Below are 14,204 nucleotides of genomic sequence, written 5' to 3'. Positions count from 1 at the left end.
CTCCTCTGGACCCGCTCCAACAGGTCCGTGTCTTTCTTGTGCTGAGGGCTCCAGAGCTGGACGCAGTGCTGCAGGGGGGTCTCACCAGAGCAGAGTAGAGGGGCAGAATCCCCTCCCTTGCCCTGCTGGCCACGCTTCTTTGGATGCAGCCCAGGATACGATTGGCCTTCTGGGCTGCGAGCACACATTGCCGGCTCATGTCCAGCTTTTCATCCACCAGTACCCCCAAGTCCTTCTCGGCAGGGCTGCTCTCAATCCCTTCATCCCCCAGCCTGGATTGATAGCGGGGGTTGCCCCGACCCAGGTGCAGGACCTTGCACTTCGCCTTGTTAAACCTCATGTGGTTGACACGGGCCCACTTCTCCAGCTTGTCCAGGTCCCTCTGGATGGCATCCCGTCCCTGTGGCGTGTCGACCGCACCACTCAGCTTGGTGTCATGATGTGACTGCTTAGGACCAGCCACCATCAGCCATTTCTTTGGTTTGGATTTCCTCAGAGCTTCCAGCAGCAGAATTTGCTCAGATTTGGTTTTGTTGGGTTTTTTTCTGGTGTTGGGGGCAGATGATGGGTATCTCTGCACTGCAGATGGGTGGTACCTTCACTCTCCCAATGTTCCCATCCCTGAACAGCCTTGTGTGCCTGGCACATTGAGCAAGATGATGCTTTGCCTTATGTATTTATGGTGGTCGTTAGTACCTTTGCCGTTAAATGAGATTGGGTGAGTAAGTGGCAGGGGCAAGCGCAGGTATAAGTGCATTATCTTACAGAGTGCCATAAAACACAGTCTCACAAACTCCGTGGTGGGGGCTTTTCACTTCTCTCAGCGGGGAGGATCCTGCTGGCATAAAGTAAAAAGTTTGTCTTCTCAGCAGAAAAATGCAGAAGGTCAAATACAATTTTGTTAACAGGTATTTGGGGTATTTTTCCACTTTAACAAATTAATTATATTTCCTTTTGATCTTCAAAGGCTCTGCTGAATCATTGTTTGTTCCTTTCTTTGGCAGGGAAACTTATTAGCAATTCTGAGAAATAAATTGCAAACATTTTCTAACCTGAGGCCAAAACCTGCTGGTGTTTAGGTGTTTCCAGATGGCAAATATATGAGGGATTGGAGAAAGTAAACTAACACCAACATCTACAGAATATTTTTTGTTTTTATCAAAAACAAAAAGGAGAAATGTGTACAGAAATTCTTAATCCATCAGATACTAGCTACGATTTGTAAAGATAGTTTCTTAACATTGAAATTAAGGGCTATGTGGCTGGCTGGCTGTGTAAAAAAAAAAAAAAATGCATGCAAGCAGTGATTTCCATTGTGAAATTTTCCAGAAATTTCTGACTTCTTATCAGGTGGCAGATTATCACCATGTTGATAATGTGACAAATGCACTCTCCCACTGACCCAATAACGGGGCAGAACAAGGCACGGGATTCCCATGCGGAGCTGCAAGAGCTGTGGGAGGAAGAAGGGCAGGAGCAGAGGTGGGCGTTCTTGGGGCTCAGCACCAGCCGCCTGCTGTGTTTTACCGCTCCTGCCTTTGTGCCACGTTGGAGGGTGCTGGCTGAACCCCTCTAGGCTCTATTTCAGTGCAAATATCAAGAACAGGTGCCAGTTTGTGGGCAGGGGTAGAAGTAGCATTGAGGGGGTCTTCATGAGCCGTACTGGTGATGCTCTGAGACCTTCTCTTCCCAACCCAGGGGAATGACCACGGCTTCATCAAGGATTGCACAAGGATGCTGGTTTTTTCCTTCACATCGCAACTCACATACATAATGTGCTGTTTCAAAAAAAACTACGGAAACTTTCCAGTCTACAGACTCTTTTTCCATATTTTATAATTTGTTTCCGGGTATTTTCTAAGGGATATTTTGTGGAAAACAATAACATTTCCAAAGCAGTCTACCCTCTCTCCCTTTAGGTGGAGCAGAGGAGGAGCTACCCCTGGAGTGCCCTGGCCCCATCCCACGTGGCACCTGCAAGTCCTTACCCTTTCGCTAAAGTGGCGGCAGCTCCTGGGATGCTCCTCGTCCTCTCTCCAGCCCATCGCATGCCTGGTGCCTTTGGTCCCGATTCTGCTATCTTTACTCACACTGTGAGATCTTATTCAGTGAACAGTCTGTTTGAAATATGAGTCTAATCCCTGGGTAATGTACTATTCCTCTCAGATTTAACTTTAGCTGATCCCTACAGAATGAATTTTTTAGCAGGACAGTGTAATTTGTCTGTGAGATCTTGACAACAGGGTCCATAAGGAAAATGGAAACGTCTCAAACTTGCAATTTAAATGCAAACCCATGAGGATGTGCTGTGGTCATAGGTACTGCGCAGAGAGGGCCAAATCCTGCCAAGCACCGGTGACTTTTGGCCCCAAGAAAGGAAAATGCTTAGCATCATCTGGACGCTTACCATCACCGTCCAGCTCCTCGCAGACCTTCTGCAGGTGCTGCGTCCAGCTCCTGGCCCCGCTGCTCAGCCATGGCTGCAATACGGGTACGGGGACCGAGAAACAGGAATGGGGTCTGTAACACTAAAGGAAAAATGTGATTATTTTTTTTTTCCTTTGGTTGTTGCCAAGTCTACAGCTGGATCCTTGCCAAGCAGATCCTCGTGGCGACATGGATTTCCATTTATCCGACTGCTTGACATCTGGGGATCGTTGCAACTGATTGTTATATTAGCGATACCGGGAGTGTTTATTCTGTGACGTGGGTCTCTGGATGCCACAATGGCATAAATAATCCAAGGAACAACATAGAAAAATGTTACATGCTGCAGCCCAATGCAAGAATAATTCTAAGGCAAAAGAGCCTAAATATGAAAGCAATCTTCAATTGGTACAAGTTTTACTTGATTCGTAAATAAGACTGATTCATATAACAGGATTAAACTTTATCAAGTAATAGTCATAGGCTGACTTCAGTTACCTGAAAGTCTGAATTGACTCAAGCTTTAAATACAGTTGCCTTTTAAGTTTGAATTTAAAAAGAAAGCATCTTTGAACAACTGAACTTGTAAGGAAATTGTACTGTGCTTCATTAGGGAAATTTTGTACTCCCAGCACTTTTTTAAAAAGAAAAAAAAAATCAAGATTTTTTAAAATGTGTTTTAACTTTAAAGCTTTAGATTATTTAAGTGCTTTGATAATGTAAAGAAGCCTCCATTAGAAGAAGGGAGTAAATTAATTTCTTACTCATTTTTCAAAATTTCCTCAAACACACGATATTTTATTTTACTCCGGACAAGGAATCCAGATTATGAGATCAGTTCAAATTTAACAAATGTTAAAGCCATAAAAGTGTAACTCAAAACATGCAAATGAAGAGAATGGTTACTAGGCTCAAGGGAAGTGGGATTGGGGTGAATTGCATGCTATTTTGGCAAGAACACAGTTTTTGAGACTTTGACATTTTCAATTATACTCTATTTATTTGCAATTTTTTTCATGTTTCTGCACTTCTACAGCTTGATCCTGGTATTACCGCCTCATTCAGGTTTATTTATTTTGATGGAGTCCATTTTGATTTATGGTGTTTTTGAGGTGGAATGCTAACCTACCCCAAATTAGCTGGTTTTGTGTATACGCGTGGATTAATGGACAAAAGAATAACCACTATCTGAGATTTGCAGATGCTTCCTTTCTCCATAACATTCTTATGATGTTTTCTGACACATATTATGGAACAAAAAGGATCAGAATAGCGTCTGATCTAGAGCAGATGCTTTTTGCATCCTGAAAGTCAGAGGACTTCTGCCGGCTGGTTGCCATGACCCATCCAAACTCCGGTGAGTAATTGTGAAAGTTTGTGCATTCTGATTCACTTGAAACAATGTGTTGTGCAATGACAGTAAAGAACAAAAGCCTATCAATAATCAAGGGGTTGCAGTTAAAAAAAATGAATGGCTCTCAATATAAAATTGGATCTCCAGGTCTTCACTCATCCACTTCGGAACTAGTTCAAAGCTATCCAAGGTAATAAAAGACCTTGCTAAAATAAAAGACCTATCCAAGCTAATAAAAAACTTGACAGAGTTACTGTGTGTCATTTTCCAGGGAGCTGTAACTACCGCGTTATAGCCAATTCATTGAGAACTAAGTACAGAGCCCAAACACTGACGAAGCTTTGGAAGAAAAATGAATCATGGCTGGATCAGATACAGACACAAAAGTGCCGTGTTAGAGGTTAAAACCGTTCCAGGAGCTGAATGCCTTTGCTGCATAGAAAAGGATGTGACAATGAGTTTCATTTAAAGACTGAATTCATTTGCCACAGGAACAATGAGGTTTTGCTTTTTTAATCAAAATGCAGACAAGTAATTTCTTAGGCAAGCAAAGCTCTGAATTATGCTAGGGAAGATACAACGTGAGTAAACATTCTTTTCTGTAATACAGCTATAAAATATTATAATATACATATACATGAAATAAAGAAGTAATTGAACTTGTCATTTAATTGTATTATCAGATTTGTAGCTTGTGAAAATGTCAGGGAAAATAACACAGTGTGTAGGATGGGTCAATTTATTAATTGTGGATAATTTTTGAGCCAACTCCAGTCAGTGCTATTGTATTTCTTATTTGTAAGTATTCACCAAGTTGCTCGGATAAATAATTTTCAGCCAGCAGGTTAGTTTTTTATAGTATTCCTATTTTGATTACTTCCTAGTTGTCTACCAGGATCAGTGACTGGTCTCCAAGGTCACACAGCATCATTTCTACCTGGATGCCTGTGGGAGAGTAACATTTAGCACCTGGTCAGTTTGAGCTTTTTGAGCTTTTTGATGAGCTAACATTTGTGACACTCTAAATATTTGTACCCTTCCAAATAACAGGAGAAAAGGTTTGATTTATCATAGAATCATAGAACAGTTTGGGTTGGAAGGGACCTCTAAAGGCCATCTAGTCCAGCCCCCTGCCGTGGGCAGGGACATCTTCAACTAGATCAGGTTGCTCAGAGCCCCGTCCAACCTGACCTGGAATGTCTCCAGGGATGGGGCATCCACCACCTCTCTGGGCAACCTGGGCCAGTGCTTCACCTCCCTCAGCGTAAAAAATTTCTTCCTTATATCTAGTCTAAACCTACCCCCTTTAGTTTAAAGCCATTCCCCCTTGTCCTGTCGCAACAGGCCCTGCTAAAAAGTTTGCCGCCATCTTATTTGTTCATATCTTTAATTCTTGCCCACTTTCCCTTTCTCCAAACCAGCTCTATTATAGCTGGCTTCACTCACTTCTTAAAACCGAATCACATAAACACTCCAGTCAGACCAGTCCAACTGGGGGCCAAATCTTGGTCTAGTTATAAATTTTCACTCCAGCAAAAACTGGGAGGTTTATCTGAATAAGAACTTAGGACCCAAATCTGTTCACTAACAAAACAAAAATGCCAGTTAGAGATCAAAACGATCTGTCAATACGTGCTTGAAGTGTAAGTCATTGTTATTATTTTCACCAGAAAAGGCACAATGACATGAAGGTTTCCACCTATGTGAGGAGCAACGCTCACGTCCCTGCTCTCAGCAAGAGTTTGGAGGAACTGCCCCCATAGCAGCACCAATAAAACCAGCTGCCCCCAATAAAGCCTCATCCATGCAAGCTGTCCCAGTCAGGCTGTTTCTTTGCTTTTTCAGTGATGCAGGAATGATAGACATGTCTAGAAAGAATCTGGAGAGAAGGGACGGTCACCTGAGATGTGGAGATCGAACGCCGCTGGCGCAGGGGCTACACATACTCCCCAGTGGGATTTTCAAAACTAGATTCAAGGTAGGCTTTAGAGCACAGAAATTACCATATTTTCAAAATATTTCAAGGCCAGCTGTACTTTTGGTAATCTTGTCACTTCTTTAAGAAAATGAGAGCAAAATGGGGGAGCTAATCTAAAGCTCTTCCTCCCTTCCCAGGAGAGCAGCTCTCCACATGGAGCTAACGCAGCTCCCCATAAAGCTGACATATATCCAGTATGGAGCAAATAATCTCTTATGTGAGGTGAAAGGAAATTTGGGGGCATGGAGAGTAGGGCAGGAGGAAAATGGGATATTTCATCCACTTCCCATGGGAATGCTGCTGTAAAAATAGATTTTGTCCTGGTTGTAGAAGTCTTTTATTTCAAGTTTCATCAGGTTCATGCCCTGACTCCAGCATCCCTAGAAGGTTAAAAACCTCTAAGCTTGGCCGTATTTCCTCTTTATGCTGTGGCTCTTTTTAGGTTTAAAGCTCTACTTATTTGCAGAGACTTGTTTGTATGTTGCTCAGGAAGCCTGGAACAAACTATTTCCTGGTTTTCAGATTTCAGTTCGGGGTTTGAGGCAGGGAGAGAATATTTAAATGCAGATATTAGATGGTACCATGTGCCCCTGGGGAGATAGGATTCCAAAATCTTCATTAAGGCCATGTGAGAGGCAAAAAAATGAAGAAAAAAAGGATTCAGCTCTTCATATTATTCATAGACAGGAATACATTGTCTTGAATATTAGCTGTGGGTCTTGTCCCTCGAGATCTGAACACACTGACAACGAGGAGTTTTGAACAGGTTCCCAGACATTAGGGAATTACACAATACATGAAGAAGGTGAGATGAGAATAGGGACTAGAGATGTCCCCATTCTCTATTCCTTCCTGTTTAAAATGCATCGATATTAAAAAAAAAGAGAAAGAAAGAAAGAAAGAAAGAGAAAACCAGAACAGCGGCAGATTTTGTAACCCTGCCAAAGAAAAAGGAGAAACAAGATATATACAGCCCGCAGTTGACACTAACTTTGTCCTTTCCTTTCCACCTGAATCTGAGCTAATAGGAATAATAACTATTCTGCCTGCCCACTGACCCAAAAGATGTATGTTATTGCGCTAATCTACTTCTACCGGTATTGACTGCTGGTCTCTATGGGTTTGCCTTGCAGAGTCAGAAATAAATTACCCATCAGAATCAATGCAACTCATGACTATGGTTTACACCGATGTAGCTCTGTCACCCACACTTGCAAGCGATGAGTGCTTGCAGATTACTTCCATACTTCATCTTTTGAGCGTGTAAGGGCACGCAAGCCACCCTTGGGAGAAACTCACTCATCAGCGTATGGTCATTTTTGGATCGTTGCTATTGCTTCGCAGTACCATTGGGTTAGACAAATTAAAGTATCTTCAAAATCAGCGTTGCTTTTGCTCCTTGGTATGGAAACAAAATAATAAGTTAATTGAGGGTCGTGATGCTGGTGTCTCAGTGATACTGAGGTTATTGCACTCCCCCAAAGCTCAAATTAAATGGAGAAACACAACTACTTCACAGCCTGTGTTGTGCCTGGTACACCTTGATTTTTAGTTAGTTTAGTTCGTCAGTTATAAGCTGCCAGATGTAAATAATTCACTGACTGCAGGATTGGCGTTGTGAGTGAAAGAAGAACTAAGTCACCTAATGGGCAACCGCCTTGTGACTTTCAGAGATCCTCAGGTATCATTAAAATCCACAGCAGAGGTATGTATGTACTGAGAGTGTGCCGTTAAGTTGTGGAAGAGATGGATTCAAGAATTCAACAGCAGCACTAGTAATATTTAAAGCCAAGTCAAGTAACCTCAGGCTGAAGAGAGCTGCATGTTCAAGAGAGAAAAGTCTTGAAGATGCTGGCTTGGTACGTTGGAAATCTCTGCTGAAGCAGCGGCAGCCACATGGAGCAGCATCACCCAGAACATGCACAACCACAACAGAGCTGAGATCAGTCTAAGTAAAAGATCCCAGTTCAGACCTCATCAGGAGCTTTCATAAGGGTGAAAATGAAATATTAGCCTTTTAACATGTGTTAATCTTATTTAATATCACAGCAGCAACTGTTCATAATATCCCACAGGTAATTTTCAACAGAACTTCTGCTTCTAGACAGAAAATAAGACTTCCTAGATCAGTTTTCACTATTGATTTGGAGTCTGAGCCTCTGGTTTGCTCTTTTAGTTAGAAGTCAGCTGGATACTTGTTACTTTCAATAGCATTAAAATATCCATATACTAGCCTGCTCACCTGGAAGTGATCATGGGATTAGTTGTTTACATTCACTAAGTGATGCTCCTTTTTCTAGAGGCTGATGTCAAAAGCTATTTATAAAGTCACAGAATTGTAGACTAACTTAGGTGGACGGGACCTCTGCAGGTCACTGAGCCCAACCTCCTGCTCAAGGCAGGGTTTGCTAGAGCAGGTTGCTCAGAGTCTTGTCCAGTCAAATTTTAAATATCTCAAAGGAAAGATCCTACAACCTCTCTGAGTCCCTGTTCCAGTCTCTAACGGGGTGATCACCTCGGGGTGATTTTTTTCCCCCCTTTTATCTAACCAGAACACCATGCGTGTTCACTGCGTGCCTGAGGAGCATCTGGGTCCACCTCTCCGTAGCTGCAAGTGCAGTGAGGTCCCCTCCTGAGCCTTTGCCTCTTAAGGCTGAACAAACTCATTTAAATAAGCCTTTATTCTTTCATTTATGGAGTTACAGCATAGCAAGTGTCATTAGCACAGCGTAGCTATAGAGAACTTCGGGTTTTTTCATTCATTGTAATATTTTCTCCATCTGTGTTTGTAAATAGCTATGATAGGAAGCCGTAATTGTGCCGTTTCCTTTCATACAAAACTTCTGTTGGCTTCTGTGCAAGCCGTACACTTACAATGAAGGTGGGCCATCATGTTTTGGCTTTGTCTGTGACCCATTTTGGTTCCTTCTAACCCAGAGTAACCCCAGCAGTGTGACTCTGCCCCTCCGAAAGGCAGAAGAAGAAGAAACCGAAGTTTATCCTGAGGACCTGATTAAGAGGCAGGTGAAAGCTGCTTTCAATTGCAAGGATGCTGAAGGAAGTGGTCTTTATCTCAATACTTTGCCACGGGCTGTGAAGCACCCACTGCTTTGGGTGGTGCATCCAGGAGGCACGTGAGACTCTGCAGCATCTTCAGCTGCACTCGCACAGGCATCCCCACAGCACCGCTGAACCGACACCGCGGGCGCTAATGGCACTGCGGCTGTGACAGCACACGGCTCCGCACACGTTCACGGTGCAAATTAATACTCCGGGATGGGGTGGTTTTTGCAGCCCCCTGCTCTGCTCTGCAGTGCTGCGGCTGTCAGTGCTTCCTTTAAACCAGCTTAAGTACCACCCTGTGAGTTGTAGTGGCATATTTGCATTGCAGCACAGATGTAGCCAGTGTAACACCACATATAACTCTGCAAAGCCAACATCTGGTCCCATTAAATGCGATAGAAATATTGTTATTTGTTCCAGTGGGCCTGGTAGCTCATTTATTTATTTTGCATTTTTTTTCTACAGAAAATAAAAGTCACCTATATGATTGAGTAACCTGTCTGAACTGGTCGAAGCTCTGACCCAAAGCTTTGGTCGGTATGGCCAATTACATGGTTGCTCGTGTGACTTTCACAGACTTTATGCTTTCTTCTGGGTTACTGTCTATTATTTTCAGAATGGAAAATTCAAAGATCTGAAAGCACCTAATAGGTTGAGAGAGACAATGCCTTATAAAAATGTTATTGCTATTGACTTTGTGGAAGATTTGGTTACAATGAATTGGCAGGGAAATGATTTAATACTGAACATTGACAACTGTAATATCCAAGAGTAATTCTGGACAATAAGAGATGAGAAAAAATGCATTTTCTTTTACTGTGGGAGAGACTTGCTAAAGGGATAACAGAGACTCAGTATAGTAACTACTAAGAGTGATACGCTTCTAATAGCAACACAAAAGCAACCAAATCTGTTTGTGTTGGAAGAGTTACCGTAGAAATTTGGCCAAACAAGAAAAATATATAAGGAAAAGTAATTCCATAAGCAGCCGAAAGAAATGTAAAATTAATTTTTTACTCCTTAAAACATTTTATCAGCAACTGTTACAAGTGAATGGCCATAAATAAGGCAAAACAACCAAAAGTCAATATCTACACAAGGTCCCAAGACAGATTTGTTGAAGCCATTCAACACCTTGCTTTCTTATTGGTGTGAGTTTGAGCCTTAAGCATGAGAAATTTCGACTACTGGCTCAAACTATGGTTCCAAAAATTCTCTGTCAAGCTTGATTATTTCCCTGTTTTCTCCATTCCGCCGTTTATATCTCTCTGCGTATCGTCCCAGCCAGGATTTTATAACTTGTTGTTCCAGTTCAGCTCGAGATTGTGTTAGAGCGCAGCCAAATAGCTGTCCACAAGAAAGTAAAAATCTTAGTACAATTCCAACCAGAGACTCTTTATCTTTAGAATACAGCATTACGAAGCCTAATGTCCCCCGGTTTTATTTGCTATTCTTGAGGGGTGCTTAGCTGGCAAGTGCAGCATCTGCCACTGGCTCGTCACGGCTTTAACAGCCCGAGTGCAGACTTCCCAGCCTGCGCACAAATAACATTTTACGGGGCCTGACGGCTGCTGGTGGTGGCGAGTTTTGTTGTTCCCAGGCTGCCGGTTCCTCCGGGGCCCAGGCACCGCAGCAGCATGCAGGATGCGACCCTTTTCTGAGCAAAGGAGAAGACGGGACCTCGGTCCCTGCGGAGAGCAGCGGCCCCTGCCCCTCTCCGGTAAACCATCCTTTTTACCCCGTTCTAGCTCACTGCGGTCAAGGGAAAAGGAGGGGCTGCTGTTGTGGTTCAGAGACAATTCTTCACGTGTGTCCAGCAGGCATAAACCCTGCACTGGAGCCTGCTCGTGCAGAGGGGACTGTGCATAGCCAGTGACATTAATTTACCATGAAGGGAAAATTCCAGCGTAAGTGGTCTCTACTGTGTATAAAACACTCAGTACCAGTGACATTTGCCTCTTCTCTTAGTGATAAAACATATTTATTTGTGAAGTAGATCTTAATCTATCTCAGAAAAGTGTTTGTTTTTTTTTTCCCGGTAGCATTTATAATGATTGAAAGTGTAGGCTGGAGAGGACATCTTTCTGTAGCAATGAACAAAAATAAGAGTAACTTTTCAGCATTACCGTATATCAATAGCCAATTATTTTTGTATGGATGGGTTCTGGCTGGCTGCTAATGGACTGACAATGAGATAAGTCTTCCAGGAGAGAAACCATCATTTTAAAGATGGAGTGGCTGGCCTTTTAATTTCAAGGTATTACCAAAATCACACCTTTCACCTTTAAAAATTGTAAATGATCACAGTCTTGTTCTAAATCATTTAATTGCTGTTTGAACTGGGCCTGGCTAATGCTTCGCAGGGGTTTGTCTTTCTTAGCACTGATGGTCCCATTTACATTTCTTAATTTTTCTTGAAGAACAACGTCCTCCTTGCTTGTACTCTCCCTCCCAGCCTGCTTGCTGGCCATCTGTCTGCAGAGGCAATTTAAGGAATCTGTAGCCAATTCACCTTTGCTCATATGTATTTCTTGAACTTGATACACAGCATAGATATGCACAGGCATAAAGTAAAACCTATGGAGTGATGAGATAAAACGCAAAGATGCTTTAGAAAACTTTTTCAAATGTTTCGGATGAGGCAAGCTCACATTTCTTGCTGGTTTTTCTTCTGCTTTGGTGCATGTTCTTTCATCTTCACCTGTTTCATTCATCTGCCTCTTTCTCTCTGACACGGGGAGTTTTGATGACATGGATTAGGAGTCCCGTACCTCTGACCGACTGCCTACGCGTCTGCTGTACAGCCTGCGTCGTAACAGCTCTGCTAAAGCTCCTCACTTTAAACTTCCTCTTGAAAACAAGCTTGAGAGATAGATCACCATATGCTCCAGAATATGCACCAAGGCTTTCTTATGACTCGACTGTACGTACGAATAGCCAAGGAAAAAAATCTAAACACCTTATTATTCACCGTGCCCATGGATCAAAGTGCTTTCTTGTCTTCAGATAAACCCTGCCCACTGTCTTTGATGATCTCTCCTGCGCATCTGGGAGAAGAGACCAACAAAATATTCAGAGATGGGTAAATTGAGGAAAATAGGTGCCATTCCCAAAGCCGCAAGTTTGGTCAATGGCCATGGGGCCTGTTCACGCCATTAGCCCTACAGTAAACCTTGCGCGTTTGGTTTCCCAGGGCAATGGAGATGGAGGGAGCCGCTGGAAGTTGCCACATCAATTTTAATTCAGGTATCTGGGGCTATTTATTTGAACCCTCCGCATGTCCCCTACACAGAAACAAGCCAGCTGCTCTGACAACTCCTAAGAAATAAGAAATGTGCCTTGAGTTCCTGTGACACTTTGTATTCCAAACTTTGCCCAGTGGCTGATGGTTCCTTCCTCAAAGTGACATATTGATTGTGGGTACACGTAGGGCGAATATGATTGTGTTCAGTATTTTGAGCTCATCATCTGTTATCCCGTTCTCATTGTCATCCGAGGCCCAGACAGTACCAAACTGGAAGCAGTAGTGTAGAAAATTACGAACAAATCAAAAAAGACTACAGCTGTGAAATGAATCAAACCACTGTTTCTACGTTTAGTATTTCCTTTGGTATAAAACATCTTTTACAATTTATTTTTTATTATTTTGGGCTTACAGCTGTGAAGGCAGGGACAAAGCACTGCAATCTAGCATCCAGCGTTTGCGGGCACTTACCAAACAGAGCAATTGTTCACTAAAACATGATGAAGACAGAGAAGGATGGGTCACCAAGGGCAGCACCTACCTAGATCTGGGCCTCGACCCATTTTGACTACCCAGAGGACATGCCACTGCTGCGGAGGCTCGTCCACAGACATCCCAGCTGGTAATGACATGGGAGAACGGTGCCCATAAAAAAACTCCTGGGTGTTTCCAGCTCTTGACCTTGGTCCCTCCATTGGTTGTGTCTTAAATGGAGCGATGCAGTTAGGAAAGTTCAAGTCTGAGCTCCATGTCAGCTTTTCAGAGCAGCCCCTTGGTGTGCTAATGCTGTACCCTGAGAGCAGGCTTTAAATATGTGTGTGTTTGTATGAAGATGACCACATTAAATTTAAGCAGAAATAAATGGTAATTTAACTGGCACAGATACACAAGGCTGACATAATCTCTAAAGGTTTGAGGCTGCTATTAAATTTGTTCCTCCTTATTAATTTGTGACCAAGAGGATAATGAAAAACTGGCAACTCTAAAGTTGACATAAAAAGTAAGAGATATACAGTTGGCATGGATAATTTTATGTGCAGTCAAAGTGAAAAGGCTTTGCTAAATGTATGTAGGCAAAGATACACACTGTCATCTTAATGAGCAATTAAAAGATGGACTCCTAATAATTGAATCATGACTCTTGTCACATTTGTATTTGTTTAATATCTCTAGTTTTGGTTGAATCTGGTTTTGAGTTCCTATTTTAATCAGGTCTGATTTAGGCTCTTGGTTCAAATAACAAAAAGTGATGAGCGTGAATCTTGTTGTCCTATTACCTCCTCAGCTTCTTGTTTCCAGTGAATACAATGTTCTTTCAAAAACTCATGTTTAATTACAGCATTTAGATAGCAGGACTGGACAAGGAGGGGTGGGTGATTCGCTGTCGTTCAAAGTTTAAATTTTCAAAGACAAAACCTTACCTTCCTTTTCTGAACATAACTTAGTAGATTTTGGAAGTACTTCAGATGGCTCAGGTGGTTACCAGTTCATTCCTTTGCTGGTAGAAATCAGGGAGTCTTGGCTATGTACATTGCTCTATTTAGTGGGGTTTTTTTATTAAAAAAAAAAGCCCAATAAGAGAAGACCATCTGTTCTTCAAAACTCTTTCTCTTAAACTAACTGCTGTGGTCACCCTTGAATGCTATCGTATCTTCAGTGACACGGAGCTCTGCCTCACCAATCTGTTGTTTAAAATTTCTCATCAAATTCCTGAAGTTGCATCAGTCAGAGCTGACAACAGGTTGCACATTTCTAGCTCCTCTCACCGAAGTACGTGAGACCGGGACTGGCCCAGGTCTCTGCTTCATCACAGTCCTCATATTTGCCCACGTTATATTAAACATATTGTCACTTGCGGCTTCAACTCCCCTAAACTTCCAGAGTGCTTTTATTTGCTGTCTTGTTTTCTGGTTTTAACTTTTTTTTTTTACACTGAAGGAAGGGGAGGATGTTAATTCTCATTTCAGTGAACTGCTTATCCTGTATTTTAAGAAAAAAAATTAAAAATTGCAAACTTGTTTTTCCCCTTTCTCTGCATAGGAATCTTCCCCTCCTCAAGTCTGTCTTTAAAATCATCCATTTTTCTTTTCCTTCTAACTCCAATCACTGTTTTTTGGGCCTCTCCAATTCCCAGTTCA

Source organism: Aptenodytes patagonicus, chromosome 12 (assembly GCF_965638725.1).
Source record: "Aptenodytes patagonicus chromosome 12, bAptPat1.pri.cur, whole genome shotgun sequence".
NCBI classification, from domain to species: domain Eukaryota; kingdom Metazoa; phylum Chordata; class Aves; order Sphenisciformes; family Spheniscidae; genus Aptenodytes; species Aptenodytes patagonicus.
This window is presented reverse-complemented; position numbering follows the sequence as displayed.